Here is a 15,906-nt window from a genome sequence, read left to right as displayed (position 1 = left end):
TGGTTAGATTCTGTTCTTGACATTAGTCTGGTTTACAGATATACTGTGAAAACAATTACTTCATAGCATCAGTAAGCACTACACTTGTCTCCTGTCAGTCTATGAAAATATTGCCAAAGAGTAAAGACATTAAATTGATTCAGCTGGAGCTACTTCTTACTCAATATACACCCACATGGATTTAATTTTTCTGCTGATATATTAATATAATCCTTTGTCTTTCCAAAGTTGGAAGAAATTTGATGAATCTCTGCTGGAATCTTAAGTCACAAAGTTAGAAAGTATGTTTTCTCATTTATAGACAGTAGTGATTTCTGTTTAAGCAATTATTTTAATTACCAATGGAAGAGTATGACTACAAGTAATATATATGTCAATATGATTATAATAGATTTTTTCCCTTCTAAAAGAAATGGGCTAGTTTCTCTAAGTGGCGATATAAATACACATGTACGTGCATATAGCAGGAAAGTGTCCAAATCTATTTATTTATTTAATAAATATTAATTAAGAACCTACTACATGCTACTTAGTACAACTCAAAATCATTACTTTTAAATTATTCTGGAATGAAAAACAGAAAGGACAATTCCAGGTAAGTGTAGCCTACAACAACTATTCATTGTCTGGCCACATTTTTTTCATACTGTTCCTAGTATACATATGTAATAGATAATCTCTTTTAGTTGACACTTGACTTCTGACTTCAAAATGTTTCATGTATTCAGGATACTTAACACACTCCCTGGCCTTCTCTCATCACCCAGTCCACTCACTCAGGACTGCCCTCTAGATGTGCCACTGGCTTTTCTTTTTCTCTTCTAAGTTAGGGCCACTCTGTCCTACTTTGCTTTGTTCACATCTCATAATTCAACCCATCTCTTTCTTATAATGGAAAATTTGTGCCTTTAAGCCCATACACTTTTTTGGATACTTTGGGAAAGCTATTCCTCTCTCTGTGTCACTCCCTCCCTCATGAGGTGGTGGGGAAAGTTTGTGAGTGTGTTGTTCATGTATGTGCATGTATGTGTGTGTGGGTATGCATATAGGTACGCATGCTAGTGGAGGCCAGAGGTTAATGTTGAGTGCCTTCCTCTGTTTCTCTCCACCTTATTTTACCGAGACAAGCTCTCTCATTGAACCTGGACCTCAGCAACAGAGCAAGATTAGCTGGTGGCAAACTCTAGAATCCTATCTTCACCTCCCTAGCACTAATAACACCACAACTGGATGTTTAAGAGGGCTCCAGGATGGCAAACACTGTACTGACTATCTCACCAGCCTCTCCTTTCCATTGATGTAGGCCACAGAAGCAATCCAGTCCTCAGGTGGTACTCTTACCAGATACCTACCATGTGCTACTCACTGTACTAGACTCCAGGACTGCTACAGAGAAGCAAAGATTAGAAAGTTTCCTATACCAAAAGAAATCTCTGACAGCAATGTTAGACTGACACTATAAAAATTGAAACCAACTTTGGAAGTACTTGAGAATCCCATTTAAGCAGCATCCTTCCAAACACAAATATACCTACTTTGTATTACACTGCTTTTCTTTCTTTCTTTCTTTCTTTCTTTCTTTCTTTCTTTCTTTCTTTCTTTCTTTCTCTTTCCTTCTCTCTCCCTCCCTCCCTCCCTCCCTCCCCCTCCCTCCCTCCCTCCCTCCCTCCCTCCCTTCCTTTCTGATTTCGAGACAGGGTTTCACTGTGGCTTTGGAGGCTGTCCTGGAACTCGTTGCTCTGTAGACCAGGCTTGTCTCGAACTCACAGGGATCTGCCTGCCTCTGCCTCCTGAGTGCTGGGATTAAAGGCATGCGCCACCAACACCTGGCAGCTTGCTTTTCTTTAGGCATAAATATGCAGCAAAAATAAAGCACCTTCCCATGGTTGTTTCACATTTGGTTTTTGGCACTAGAACTGATTTTTTAATCTGTCACAAGGTGACAATGGTCTTTCCATAGTGTGACTAAATTATATTCTCAGCCTATAATAAAAGCCTAACAGGGAAATGGATTCTTACACTCAGCAGTCTGCTCACTAATGAACTTCTGAAATAAGTGTTTGTCAACTGACATGGCATAGTCTTTACTTCTATATTTACATTACTATGGGCTTTAGAAATGGTTCCATCACTACATAACATTAGCAAATTAAAGCAATTCCCCCCCCCCAGAAGACTGTCAAGTTTAATGTAAATTCCATCCATCTAAGAATGGAGTACTGATATTACATAAAGAAGTAAAAGTGCCTCACCCTCCCTGGGGAGTACATGGGGGATGAAATGGAGGGGGGTTGGTGAAGGGCATGGGAGGATGGGAGGGAGAGGGAACTGGGATTGATATGCAAAATAGGATTGTTTCTAATTAAATAAAATTTATAAAATACTTTTAAAGACCTATCACAAAAAGAAGTAAAAGTATTGACTTTATGAGTACGACAGTTTGTTCAGAAGTTTCCACAGACCAACTGAATTGATTCTTATATATTAGATCAACAAACTGCAGGAAAAAAAAATAAGCCACAAAAGAAAACCTGTTCTACAGGCTTCTGCACACATAGAATAGAGGAGCTACTGGAAAAAGCAAGCCATTTTACATCCAGGCTCTAAGCCTGATGCATGTTTACTGGCTCTCTGTGGGAGTATTCATTTTAATTAATTTTTTCTACCTTAAAAGACTCACTTGAATCAATAACTGATGGCACATAGTTTTGGAGGCTAGCGTAGGGTAGAATAGAAACTTTTCTCAAAATAGCAAAATTCTTTATGCAATGAATCAATTTAATAATTAACAACATATACTTCTTTCTACAGGAGAATAATCACATACTTTATATGCACACCTTTTTACATAACACATGTTTATACCTGTATATTATTTACAGCTGTAGAGAATATACAATATCCTTTTAAGGATTACACAAATGAAGGCTTTATTGGAATGTAAATAAATGTAGTAAGAATTTACTTCCTTTGCTCTTTTATATACATATATTTCTAGTTATATTCTCTGCAAGAGAGTCACATGGTAACTTGGCATCACTATAAGAAGAAAGTAACTGCTTAACACTAATGTCTAAAAATGTATATTCAGTCATCTAACATCAATGGTAAGTTATATAGGTAAATTATCTCCTTTTTATTTTTCTTATAGAACTTTGGAGAAACCAGGTGTTACTTTGGATTTCACAGTAGCATTTAACATTTAAATTACATGTACTTTCAATTATTACTAATACTTTAGTTGAATTACGGTGAAATGATAAAATTCATAGTAACCTATCACATCAAACAATATAACAATGGCTTTAAATTTATTGACAATATACAGATAACTTCTAAATCTTCAAGCACTTAATAGAAAAATGTGAAGAACAGAACTCTGCCACTATTTTATTTTTGGAAACTGTAAATAAAAAGACATTTCCAGAATAAGATATTTGGAGGACACAGAAAAGCTGGCAAGGATTCAAGTGCCTTAGGCAACAGAGAAGTATTGTTTTGTAGTTGTTGTTTTCTCAGACCTCTCCTAGTAACAGAGTTCATCATGCAGAGAAACAAGCAACAGTCTCATTTAACGAGAACATGTAAGCATGGCTGTAGAACTCAAGTATGCCTTATTAATTCACTTTCCTTAACCCAAACCAATACAGACAACCTTGCTGATACTTACCGAGGGTTACAGAAACTCCCCAGCTTGTCTAAGCAACAAAAAGAAGACCCATGGTGAGGTGCTGAAGACAGCTCTTTTCTCAGGTTCAAAGCACTTTAGATGAAGTAGCCTTTCTCTTCCATTTAATAAAGGGTGCCTCCTCCAACTCAAGTGTGGTGGAGAAAGACTGCACAATTCTGTCTTGACTTTCTGACTCTCTGAAGAGTAACAGTTACCACCGGAAAACGTTAGAAGAAAATGATCACTTGAACACTCACAGAGAGCTGCAGTAAATTTCCACTCTGCTTGCTCTCAGATTCCAAGCCTTGCTTGTCTCTTAATCTGTCATAGGCAGTTCTGTTTCTGGTCAAACCAGCTTGCTTATTCGTTCTCTCCCTCTGTAGCACAGGGGTTTGACATGCACACCACACAGTCAGAGCTCCTTTCCCCCCCTCCCTCCCCTATTGTGTAACATTACAAGAATGCCTGTAAAGCAATTAAGCAGAGGCAAAATTAATTCTTGGGCAAAAAGAAAAGTGTCAAGATAAACAAAAGAAAAATTTGCCATCACTTTCCTCCATTCAAGTTTTGAACCAATTCTTGTATGGGATTTTGTTAAATGATTAAGCTGGCTCAACCATCTTGCTTTTAAAGAAATAAATGAAGATTCCCAGTAACTGCTTATTGACAGTAATAATAACAGACCTTACTACTAATGTGTTGGCTCCTTAGGCAGGATGCTCTGTCAAGATGAGAACGTGCAGTGAAGAGCTATGCAGGCACTACCAATTTAACCAGAAAGCAAGGCAGACTTCAGATTGTCTATATTTTAATTTTAACAGTGTAATTTTCTAAAAATGCAGTTAATTTTTAGTATATTATGTTTTCAAATGTAAATCAACACTTGCAGTTATAAGGAGAAAATTATAAGAACACAGAAAAATACAAACATCATAAATCTTACTAGGGCCTCTTAATGTTTTATTGCAAACTAGATGCAACTATTTCAACAGAAAGTTTTCTATACAAGCTTTTGTGGTCAAACTCCACTACACCTCTTCAGTGAGAGTTAGAAAGGTCACAGAGAACATTTAAAAATACATCGGTAACTGTATAGTAGAATACCTTATGTCTCTCTCCTCAGAGCTTGGAGACTAGGCTTTGGAGAAAGCAGAGGGGAAAGGGGAAAGGTGGTTCTGACGGCATTTTGAGGATTCTTTGGAATTGAAATTCCCAGTCAGTTACAGTTCTTTAGAGTTACATTCCAGCCCCCAAGTTCCAATATGCAATAGTCCATGTTTTTTTCTCCTGACAGAACTCCCAACTACAGATCTAACAACAGTAGTTATGGGACCTATTTCTCATACACTAATCCTTCTCGACAGAACTAAAGTATCTCTAAGAGTATGAACTCAATTAAAGTTTAAATATCTCTAAAAAGCTGTTTAAATGCCTGAAGAAAAATAAGTATATAAAATTTGACCTTGAAATATAGATTCTTGGGGCTAGTGGGATGGCTAGGTAGATAAAGGTGAAATTAAGTCTGGTGACCCAAGTTCAATCTGCAGGACCTACATGGCAGGAGGAGGGACCTGACAACTGCAAGTTGTCCTCTGACCACATGTACAGAGGGGCACATGTGCACACACACACACAATAAATAAATGTAATATATATGTATATATACAAATATATATATATGACCTTCATCTAAAACAGTGAAGTTGGAGGTAGCAGGTTTTGTTTTACAGTGCTGGAAATCAAATCCTGAGGCTTATGAATGCTGATCAAGTGCTTATCATTGAGCTATATTGCCAGCTAAAACAGAGCTTTGAATTTTAAACATACTATACATATTTAGATATTTAACACCTAAGAAAAGAATAGGTATCAAATTTATCTAGAGATTAGCCAAAAAATTCTTTCAATCACATTTGAAAAAAATATCAATTTTATGTTCTAGTCTGTAAGTCTCCCCCCCCTTTTCAAAACAGTGCCTCAATCTTTAAGTCAAATCTAGCCTTGAACAACACTTATCAGCCTCCTAAGTGTTGGGTTAACAGACACACCCAGTTCTTGACGTATCAAATGCAAGATACCCTAAATGGGTATGGGTCACTAAGTTCCTCACACCTTGGGATATATTCTCAAGAATCCTACCATAATCAAAGGAATTCAGAATCTGTAAGAGTGATTCTTAAGAAAACCACAAAGCAAATATTTAAAATAAAAAGACCTTGTATGAATAAACAGGGATTCAAAACTCACCATAGAAAGTAAGGTCCCTGGGGGACAAAGATGTTGCTCTCAGTGGCAGAGCACTCATCTAATCTGTCCAGGATGTACCAAGGCGTAGGGTTCTACCCCAGGCCTCCCAGCGCCTCTCACACCCAGAAATACATATAATTAATAAGATGGCCATTAGACCACAAAGACATCTATTTTACTTTTTCTAAAAGGTGAAGTGGGAGTGGCCTCCTTGTATGACCATAGCAATAAAAACGGAAGTTATAACCAGGAGCCGCGGGCCCCACCGAGGGGGGTCTGAATCGACAGTGGACACTGATTGACAGTGGACACTGATGGCGCTCCCCCCCGCCCGCCCCTTTTGAGTCTGTAAGGGTCACAATCAACTGGGAGCCTACTGGGAGCCAGGTATCATCAATGCAAAGTACTGTCCCAGGTCTCTAGGGCTAGGCACGGGAGAGAGGAAAGACAACAGCTCCATGCTATCTCTTGTTGCTGGAGTGGGCAGTACTCAGCCAAGTGCAACCTGTGACCCAAATAAAGCCCTGGCACTGGGCAGTTAGCATCACTGTAATGAGAGAGTACAGGGTGGGAAGACAGGGAGAGGCAGATGGTTCATGGACTGGGGAGATGGATCTGAAGAGGTGAGGGTGGTAAGGAAGGGCTGATGTGAGTGGCCAGCTGGCCACCGGAGTCCAGGAAGATGTGTGGGCCTGGGTTATGACCTAGGTCTTGATTTGGGGCCCTTGAGCAGCCAAGGGTGTCTGTGTTGACATCTGTGGCTCCTGCTGCAGCTGGGGGCCATTCGAAAGCCTGTGGTCTTGGCCACCACCTGGGGCCACTTTGGTGTCTGAAGGCTAACTGCCGAGCACTATGTCTGGGTCTGTAGTCAAGCCATGGCCGAGGTATGTGTTTGTATCCCCTGCCCATGTTAGTGCCAGCGCCACATGGATGCTTGCAGTCTATGACCATGTTGGTGGCTGAGGGAGGCTATGTTACTTCCAGGGCCAGGCCGATTTGGGTGACTAGGGCTGTCAGCTGGGGTGTATTATGTGGACCAGGGCTGTGCCACAGCCAAGGACTGTAGTGATGACTGTGGCTCCTGAGACCATCGAAGACCATGTTCATGCCGGGGGTCTGGGGTGCTGCCTGGGGCCATGTTGATCCTGGTGGCCTGCATTGTCATCTGGGATCATGGTGACATCCAGGCTGGGAGGCTGCCTAGGACCATGTCTGTGTCTGTGGTCATAACACAGCCAAGTCTGTATTGATGTTCGTGGCTCATGTTGCCACCAAAGGCCACATAGATGCCTGGGGTCTGGGCTGCAACCTGTGGCCATGAGGGTGTCCAAGGGCCATGCTGCCACCAGGGACATCTGATCTGAGTGGCCTGTGCTGCCATGGAGCCATGGTGATTGTGTGTCTGGGCCCAAGCTGCTGCTGAGGGCCAGGTCTGGGTCTGTGGTGATGTTCATGGCCCACATTGGCATGGAGGTCATTGGAGCTATGCTGTGTGGAGCAGGCCTGCTGTTCACTGGCCCTGGGATAACTGGTCCTGCACCCTTGCTGGATACTGCAGCAGGTGAGCTGGCAGTACCCCTCAAGGGAGAGCTCACCCCCCCAGGCTCCCCCACACTCAGGACTGCATAGTGACCCTGTCTCAAGAAAGAAAGGACCCTTTTTTCTAATACCATGGCTTTGTAGCAATGAAAAGCAGACACTGGATTTTAGATTACAGGCTATACCGTCACTCATCAGTGCTCTCCAAAATCAGCAGTCAACCCTTCCTGTTCTTGAAGGTCTCTTCTTGACAACAGTGTAGTATTCTCTCTGTTCTTTCCTTTTGCAGCCACTGTGACTGAGCCACTGTTTCTTCAGTGCCATACTTACTATTCCTGCTTCTCATAGTCCACTGGCTGAATAAGATACCTATCCATATCTATTGCTCCATCAAAGGCTATGCCTGTGTCTGTTTGTCCCACTAGAGCAGGACTCTGGAAAGAGGAAAAAAATGAATTCTCAGCTACAAGGGGCTGCTTGGGATTTTGTGATCGCCACCAATTAGAATATGGATATTCCCTGATTTATTATTCAGCTTCCTCTTTCTCCAAATTAGCCGAAGCAGACAAGGAGTGCACTAAAAGAAACCAGAACAGATAATATTTGGAATATTCCCAAAGCATTCATCCTCTAGAAGTTCCTCCATATTTCATCTGATTTTATGAAAGCCAAATTGAATATCTTTAGCAACTGCTAGGGCCACACAGTTAACTCCACCTGAAATGAAAATGAAAAAAAAAGAAAAGCTAGAGGTGCAGGGCAGTGATGGCACATACCTTTAATCCCAGGACTCGGGAGGCAGAGGAAAGCGGATCTCTGTGAGTTTGAGACCAGCATGGTCTACAAGAGCAGTTCCAGGACAGCCTCCAAAGCCACAGAGAAACCCTGTCTCGAGAAAAAAAAAAAAAAAGGAAAGAAGGAAAGAAAGAAAGAAAGAAAGAAAGAAAGAAAGAAAGGAAGGAAGAAAGGCTAGAGGTATCTCTACATATGGGCAGCCAATAGTCTAAAGGCAGACAGCAGGTTCTTTGCTCTGCAGTATGGAGACCAGGCTAGCCTTGAAATTGCAGAGATCCATTTTGCCTCTGCCGCCTAAGTGTTGGGGTTAAAGGCATATGCTACCATGTCCAGACCATTGTGACCATAATTTCGGATTCTTTTTTGTTGTTGTTTTTGGTTTCCTAGCAAGCTCTCCCACTCTTATGAACCCAGAGCCAGCTCTCTATTTCACCTGCGGCAGGTGGTAATGGGTAAGAGGGGGCCATCTTTCCCCCTGCCATACCTCCATATGGTGAAGATCTTTTCCCATTCTGTGGGCTGTCGTTTTTTCTTACTGACTGTGTCCTTTGCCTTACAGAAGATTCTCAGTTTCAGGAGGTCTCATTTATTAATTGTAGATCTCAATGTCTGTGCTACTGGTGTAATGTTCAGGAAGCGGTCTCCTGTACCAATTCATTCAAGGGTATCTCCCACTTTCTCTTCTAGAATGTTCAGTGTGGCTGGATTTATGTTGAGATCTTTGATCCATTTGGACCTAAGTTTTGTGCATGGTGACAATATGGATCTACCTGCAATCATCTGCATGTCTGAATCCAGTTGTACCAGCACCATTTGTTGAAGATGCTATCTTTTTTCCATTGTATAGATTTAGCTTCTTTGTCAAAAATCAGGTGTTCATACCATCAGGTGTGGGTTAATATCAGGGTTTTCAATTCGATTCCATTGGTTTATCTGTCTATTTTTGTGCCAATACCCATTCATACAACAAGGACATATGTTCAACCATGTTCATAGCAGCATTGTTTGTGTAATAGCCAGAACCTGGAAGCAACCTAGATGCTCTTCAACTGAAGAATGGATAGAGAAAATGTGGTACATTTATACAATGGAGTACTACTCAGCGGAAAAAAAGCAATGGAATCTTGAAATTCATAGGCAAATGGATGGAACTAGAAGAAACCCATCCTGAGTGAGGTAACCCAGTCACAAAAAGAAAAACATGGTATATACTCACTCATATATGAAATTTAGACATAGAGCAAAGGATTACCAGCCTACAATCATCTTCACCAAAGAAACTAGGAAACAAGAAGGATTCTAAGAGAAAAATGAAAGGACCCTGGAGAATGGGAAGGGCCAGGATCTCCTGACCTAACTGGGAACATGAGGGTAGGGGAGAGGGAGCTGGCAGAAAGAGAGGAGGAGAAGGGGAGTGGAGAGGAGGAAATGGAGGAGCAGAAATGTTGAGTTGGGGGAAGAATAGAGGCGAACAGGATGAGAGATACCATATCAGAGGGAGCCATTATAGGTCCGAGGAGAGATTTGGCACTAGGGAGATTTCCAGAGATCTACAAGGATGACATGAACTGAAACTCTAGGCAATGGTGTTGAGGATAACCTAAATGCCCTTCTCCTAGAATGAGACTGATGACTACTTTTTATGCCATCCTAGAGCCCTCATTCAGTGGCTGATGGAAGCAGAGGCAGACACCCACAGTGAAATACTGAACTGAACTCTTGGACCCAGTTGCTGAGAGGGAGGAATGAAGAACAAGGGGTCGGTACCAGGCTGGTAAAACCCACAGAAACAGCTGGTCTGAACAAGGGGGAGCACATGGACCCCAGACTGCTGTCTGGGAGGCCAGCAGACCTCTGAACATGGATGTCAATGAGGAGGCCTCTGCACTCTATGGGGCCCCTGGTAGTGGATCAGTATTTTTCCCTGGTGTAAGAAGGGACTTTGAGAGCCCATCCCATGTGAAGGGATGCTCTCTCGGCCTGGACACACAGGGGAGGCATAGGCCCGGACCAGGATGATGTGATGGAGTTTAGGGAGCCCCCGGGGAGGGCCCTACCCTGCCTGGGGAGTAAAGGAGGGATGGGGTGGGAGGCAGGTGGAGGGTTGGGGGAGGGTTTGGAGGGAGGGGGAGAGAGAGGGAGAAGGGATTGACATATGAAGCAAGCTTGTTCCTAATTTGAACAAATAAAAATAAATAAATAAATAGTAATAAAACAGTAAGTTCCACCCTGAGAGACACACTGCTTCTTTTTATAAGGTGCATAATACTCTAATTTCCTAAGTTCTTACAAATGTTCAATTTTCTAAAATCCACTGACCTACAATATTCTTCTTATGGACAATCATATTAATACTGCAATAAATCTGGTGCTCTAAAGCAAGACCAAAAATAGGATCTAATAAAAACACAGGGGAAAAACCCACAAAAAAAACCAAAACAACAGGAGAAAGAGGAGGCTGAATAAAAGAACAGAAAACCTTGAGTTAAAATTCAGATGAAAATGTCAAGGGAAACCAGTCTCAGAGTGTTTCCTCCAAGAAGTTAAGAACTTATGAGTAATGGGAATACCTTAGATAGCGCTTTGTTTTCCACTTTAACAAAGCCACAAATAAACATAGTACTTGAATAATACATATTCAGAGAGTTCACTGAACAGCAAACCCTCTATGAAATTAGAACAGCAATCACAGTGGACTTCACTGTTATTAGTACTCGGCACTGGGCTCAAAGTAGGCTCTCACCCCAGAAATGGTGGCTGAGCACTGCTGAGCTGAACTCCCTCCCAGCCTTCACCAACATCACAAAGCACACTTACCACAGCCTTGGTGATCTAGGGTATTATAAGGGTAGTATTTGGCTTGTTTGTTTTTTGAGAAAGACTCTTCCTCTGTAGCCCAGGCTGGACTGAACTCGTTTCCAGTCCTCTTGCTTTGACTTCCTAAGTGCTAGGAGCACCTTCAGGACCACTACACACACTTCTTTTCATAACTATTAATCACAAGAAATATCTTTTCTAACTGCAATCAGAACAACATCTTGCTCTATAACTCAAACACAAAATAAGGTTTTTCATAGTTAATTGATTCAAAAAATGTTTTTACATTTTAATTCCATTGTCGTTAAGATCTATACTCTATTTGACACCCCTCTCTACTGTCTGTAAATGTTTGCTCTTTCTATTGCACTGCAATTACAAGTAACAGAGCTCTCTGTCCCATAGACCTTTTTCTTAGCATACACATATACATGCTTGTTTGAATTCATAATGAGACAAGTTTGAAAACTGAACACACTGACAATCATATAAAAAAACAACAACAAACTACCCACTGTTTTCAATATAATCTTATCAAAAATTCTGAAAACTTACACATAGAACTGATTCTCAAATTAGCCACACACAAAGCCTTCAGAAATGCACTGCATACCCAGTGTGATTTGAGAACTGAATCTCACTAATTCTCCGCTATTGTTCCATCATACTGAACTCTTTTCCGGTGTTTTTGTAAGCCTACTATGACACAGTGTTGTCTGTGACAAAGGACGGTTTAGAGAAGCTTATACCACTCTGGAGAGAAGGGGAAAGTCAGGAAATGAATGGCAGAGCAATGCCCTACTGCATGTTAGCTTCCTGGTCAGTCCCTAGTACAGAAAGATGAAAATGTGAAATAAATTAGTTTTGTTTCTTGATTTTGTTGTTGTTCCTTCCTTCTTCCTTCCCTCCCTCCCTTTCCCCCTTTCTTAATGTCAAGAATCAAATCTAGGGCTTCACGCATGCTAAGTAACTGCTCTACCACTGAGTTATATCTCCAGATCTTCAAATTCAAATTATGCATGCACATGTAGCCATATGTATATGACATGTACACATAATTTTAGGCAGATGAAATACAACAAATTTTTAAAGGTACTTTTCTTTGAGTGTTAAGCTTATGGATTACTTTTTTCTTTATGTTTTTCTACACTAATCAAATTTTCTATCATAGCATTCATAAATAGAAAAAAATACATTTCAAAAAACAGGAGCTAAGCTTCTCTATAAATAGCCATTTTTTTTTTAAATGTGACTCTGCTGGGCATAATGGTTGATGCTTGTAAATCTAGCATTTGGCACAGTGAGATAGGAAGACTGCCAAGTTCAAAGCCAGCCTGAGCTACACAGTAGATTCTGTTTCAAAAAATAGGAAAATGGGCTCTTACAAACTAAGTCCTTTGCACTATTGTTTAGTCACTATTCTCATCAATATGACAAAATATTTTACATAAAGCAACTTAGGGAGGGAAGGATGTATTTTGGTTCATGGTTTGAGGAAATCCAATCCTTCATGGCAGGGAAGGCTAGTGATAGGATTGTGAGACAGTGGGCCACATGTCTGCAGTCACAAGTCAGAGAGAAATGAATGCTAGCACTCAGCTGGTTTTTCATTTCCTTCTTCTTCAATCCGGGACACCAAGCCATGGGGTGGTCTCTCTGCTCTGTTCAACTTCTCTGGCAATGCCCTCAGACATTCAGAGGTGATTCTAAATCTAGGTGAGGTGACAGTGAAGATTAACCATCACAGACATGGTATCTATGTATACATTTTATTTAGTGAGGCTGAAGGTTTGTGTTTCTATTATAAGTCCATGCTCAGGAAGCATCCTGTTGGAGCTAAAAGCTAATGTCAATGACCCTAGGATATAAGCTGTGTGAGGGCAGGCTCTGTCTGTTTTGTTTATTGCTCCATTTTCAACTTCTAGAACAGTGCTTGACACAGAGTAAGCACAAGCCAATATTTGTTTAAAATGCTCAATTTGAAAAAAGATTGTCACATTTATTTTGTGTGTGCATTGTGTGAATGCCATGGCAGGCAGGTAAAGATGAGGGACAGCTGTGGAAGTCAGTTCTCTCCTTCTACCATGTGGGTTCTGGGGATTGAACTCAGGTTGTCAGGCTTGGTGACTTCTCCTGAAAGACACTTGGACTGCCCAGGTTTGTTCTTAAGTACTCTACTTTAGCACTCATAATAAAAGAGAATGTACACTAAATCTTATATTCGAGGAAACTCATGATTTTATGCCATTGTCTTACTACTCATGGAGAACACAGGTATCTAACCTGAGACACAGGGAGAACAAAACATGTTATTCCTTCTACAGGCTTCAGAAAAAACACAGAGCAGCAGCCTGGTTGCAGGTAAGAAGAATTTAATCCCCTCCCTGAGCAAACCTCTTCCACCCTGCACCATGACCCACAATAAAAAGTACACTTCACTCAAACCCCAACAGCAAACTAGAATGCATGTAATTAAAGTACAAGTCCCACAGAACACTCCATGAGTTATAGCTATACACTCTGATATTGTTGATATTATTCAATTTCATATTATTAAGATAAGAATTATGATCTACCATGCTAAATCTACAAGGTTGGGCAACCAAGGACCCCTTAGCTTAGCCATAAGAGCAATATCACACTTAAAGAAAACACACTGATTCAGATCCAGAGCTCCTAAGCATATAAGGATGATCATCATGACCTTTTTCTGGACAGAAAGAATGCAGTATTAGACAAAACCAAGCAAGTTTGAAGGGGCTGTATATTGATCAGGGTTCTCTTGAGTAGCAGAACTTATAGAATGAATCTCTATCTCTCTCCCCATATATACATATATACACTATATATAATTATACAACATGTTTGTATGTTTTACATTTATGTATTATAATATGTATGTGATTTATTATAATGACTTACAGGCTGTGGTCTAGCTAATCCATCAATGGCTGGCTATGAATGGATAGTTCAAGAATCCAGAAGTTGCTCAGTCTACAAGCTGGATATCTCAGCAGCAAACACTGGAATCCCAAAGAAGTAGGCTCTAATGCCAGGGAAGGAAGGATTTGCTAGCAAGGGGAAAGCAAGCAGGCAAAGAGCAAAACCTTCCTTCTTCTATGTCCTTATATGTCCAGCAGAAGGTGTGACCCAGATTAAAGGTGTGTCTTCCCTACACAAGATCCGGATCAAAGGCGTGTGTCATCCCACCTCAAAGGTCAGAACTAGTAAATGGATCCACCTACTTCAAGAGGAAAAAAAAATCCCTCAAAGTTATGACCTCCATTTCTGGATTCTAGTTAATTCCAGCGGTAGTCAGGCTGACAACCAAGCATAGGCATCACAGGCTGTAAGAACTCCCAGCAGGGGAACACAGCACATAAAGTTTATAATGATTGCGAAGGAAAGACACAGACAGATAAATTACCATCCTTGTTCAGAATACCCAAGATCAGGAATTTAGGGCCACAGGATTTATTAAAAAAGGAAGGCCAGTATACAATATATAAAGAAAAAAGGAAACAGTTGTCCTAAACTCTTAAGCAAAAGACTTATCCTAGTGTGGAGCTGGGCAGAGCACCAGATAACAGAAGAATGGTGCCTTCACCAAGGACTGAGGAGGCTGAGGCTCTCATGACTCTGAAGGCTCAGGTCATTATCATCCCACAGGGTACACAGGTGCAACTGACACAGGTGGGGAATAAACTCACTGCCTTGTTGGCCAGCACTCAGGCCATAGATCCCTGATCTTGGATGTTCTGAGCAAAGATGGTAGGTTGTCTGTCTGTCTCTAATCACTCTTAGTCTTCTTTGTTTATTTCAAGACACAGTTTTTCTGTGTAGTCTTGGTTGTCCTGGGACCCACCCTATCTGTAGACCAGGCTGGCCTCAAACTCAGAGATCTTGCCTCTGAGTCCAGAGTACTGGGATTAAAGGTGTGGGTCACCACTGCCCAGCTGTGAGCTCTTAATTTTGACAACAAATGCTACTGTGTTTTAAAAATTCTCAAAAAGGACACTAGGTGTGGTTGATGCATCTTTAATCCCAGTACTTGGAGGCAAAAGAAAGCAGATTTCTGTGAGTTCAAGCCCAGCCTGGTCTACATTTAGAGTTCCAGGCCAGCCAGAGTACACAATAAAAGCCTGTTTCATTAAAAAACAAAAGCAAAATAAGAAAATACCTCTCTAGGATGCATTAGTGTCTGCTCTAAGTTTGGAACTAGCAGACTTAAAGAAGCCATTTAAACTACCAGTAGCAAGGGCAATGATTCTTCAATTTGCACTTTTTCCAAAAAACGATTAGCTCTAACAACCAGAGTACACCCTCCTGCCAGTGGGAAGTAGCAGCTGATGGTGATTTTCGAAAGGAAATCAAATATTTATACTTACAGAGCTAATCAATATCTGTGAGTCACATTGTTTTACTCTGATTAGAACAAAAGGGTGGATACTAACTAATCACTAGGAAGCTAAGTAAATAATTATATCCTGTTATATCCTTCTAATGTGCCTCTTATAACAATACCAGCATTAAAACCTGTAAGAAAAATGCCAACTTATTTATTTATTTGGTTTTTCAAGGTAGGGTTTCTCCGTAGCTTTGGAGCCTGTGCTGGAACTCGCTCAGTAGACCAAGCTGACCCTGAACTCACAGAGATCTGCCTTCTCACCTGTCTCTGCCTCTGGAGTGCTGGGATTAAAGGCATGTGCCATCATCACCCAGAGGAAAATGACAACGTATTTACAAAGGAAAATACTACAGCCCTCTGAAAAGAAACCTAAAAAGATCGAAAAGCATGGAATAATATATTCCTAGTCTGAAATAATGTCAATGAACAA

General features: G+C 41.0%; 1 protein-coding gene across 8 annotated transcripts in view; it reads right to left on the bottom strand.

The window, feature by feature from the left end:
* Nucleotides 1–15,906, bottom strand: part of Cab39l (calcium binding protein 39 like) — a 116,882-nt gene that overhangs the window by 65,696 nt on the left and 35,280 nt on the right. Inside the window, exon 6 of one of the 8 annotated variants that reach the window (XM_027390439.2) lies at nucleotides 3,671–3,867. The exons of the other annotated variants lie outside the window; for them this stretch is intronic. The gene's annotated coding sequence lies outside the window, so the exon portion shown is untranslated. The remainder of the gene's footprint in view (nucleotides 1–3,670; nucleotides 3,868–15,906) is intronic. 8 annotated transcript variants of the gene reach the window in all.

Source organism: Cricetulus griseus (genome assembly GCF_003668045.3).
Source record: "Cricetulus griseus strain 17A/GY chromosome 1 unlocalized genomic scaffold, alternate assembly CriGri-PICRH-1.0 chr1_1, whole genome shotgun sequence".
Taxonomy (NCBI): Eukaryota; Metazoa; Chordata; class Mammalia; order Rodentia; family Cricetidae; genus Cricetulus; species Cricetulus griseus.
This window is presented reverse-complemented; position numbering and strand designations above follow the sequence as displayed.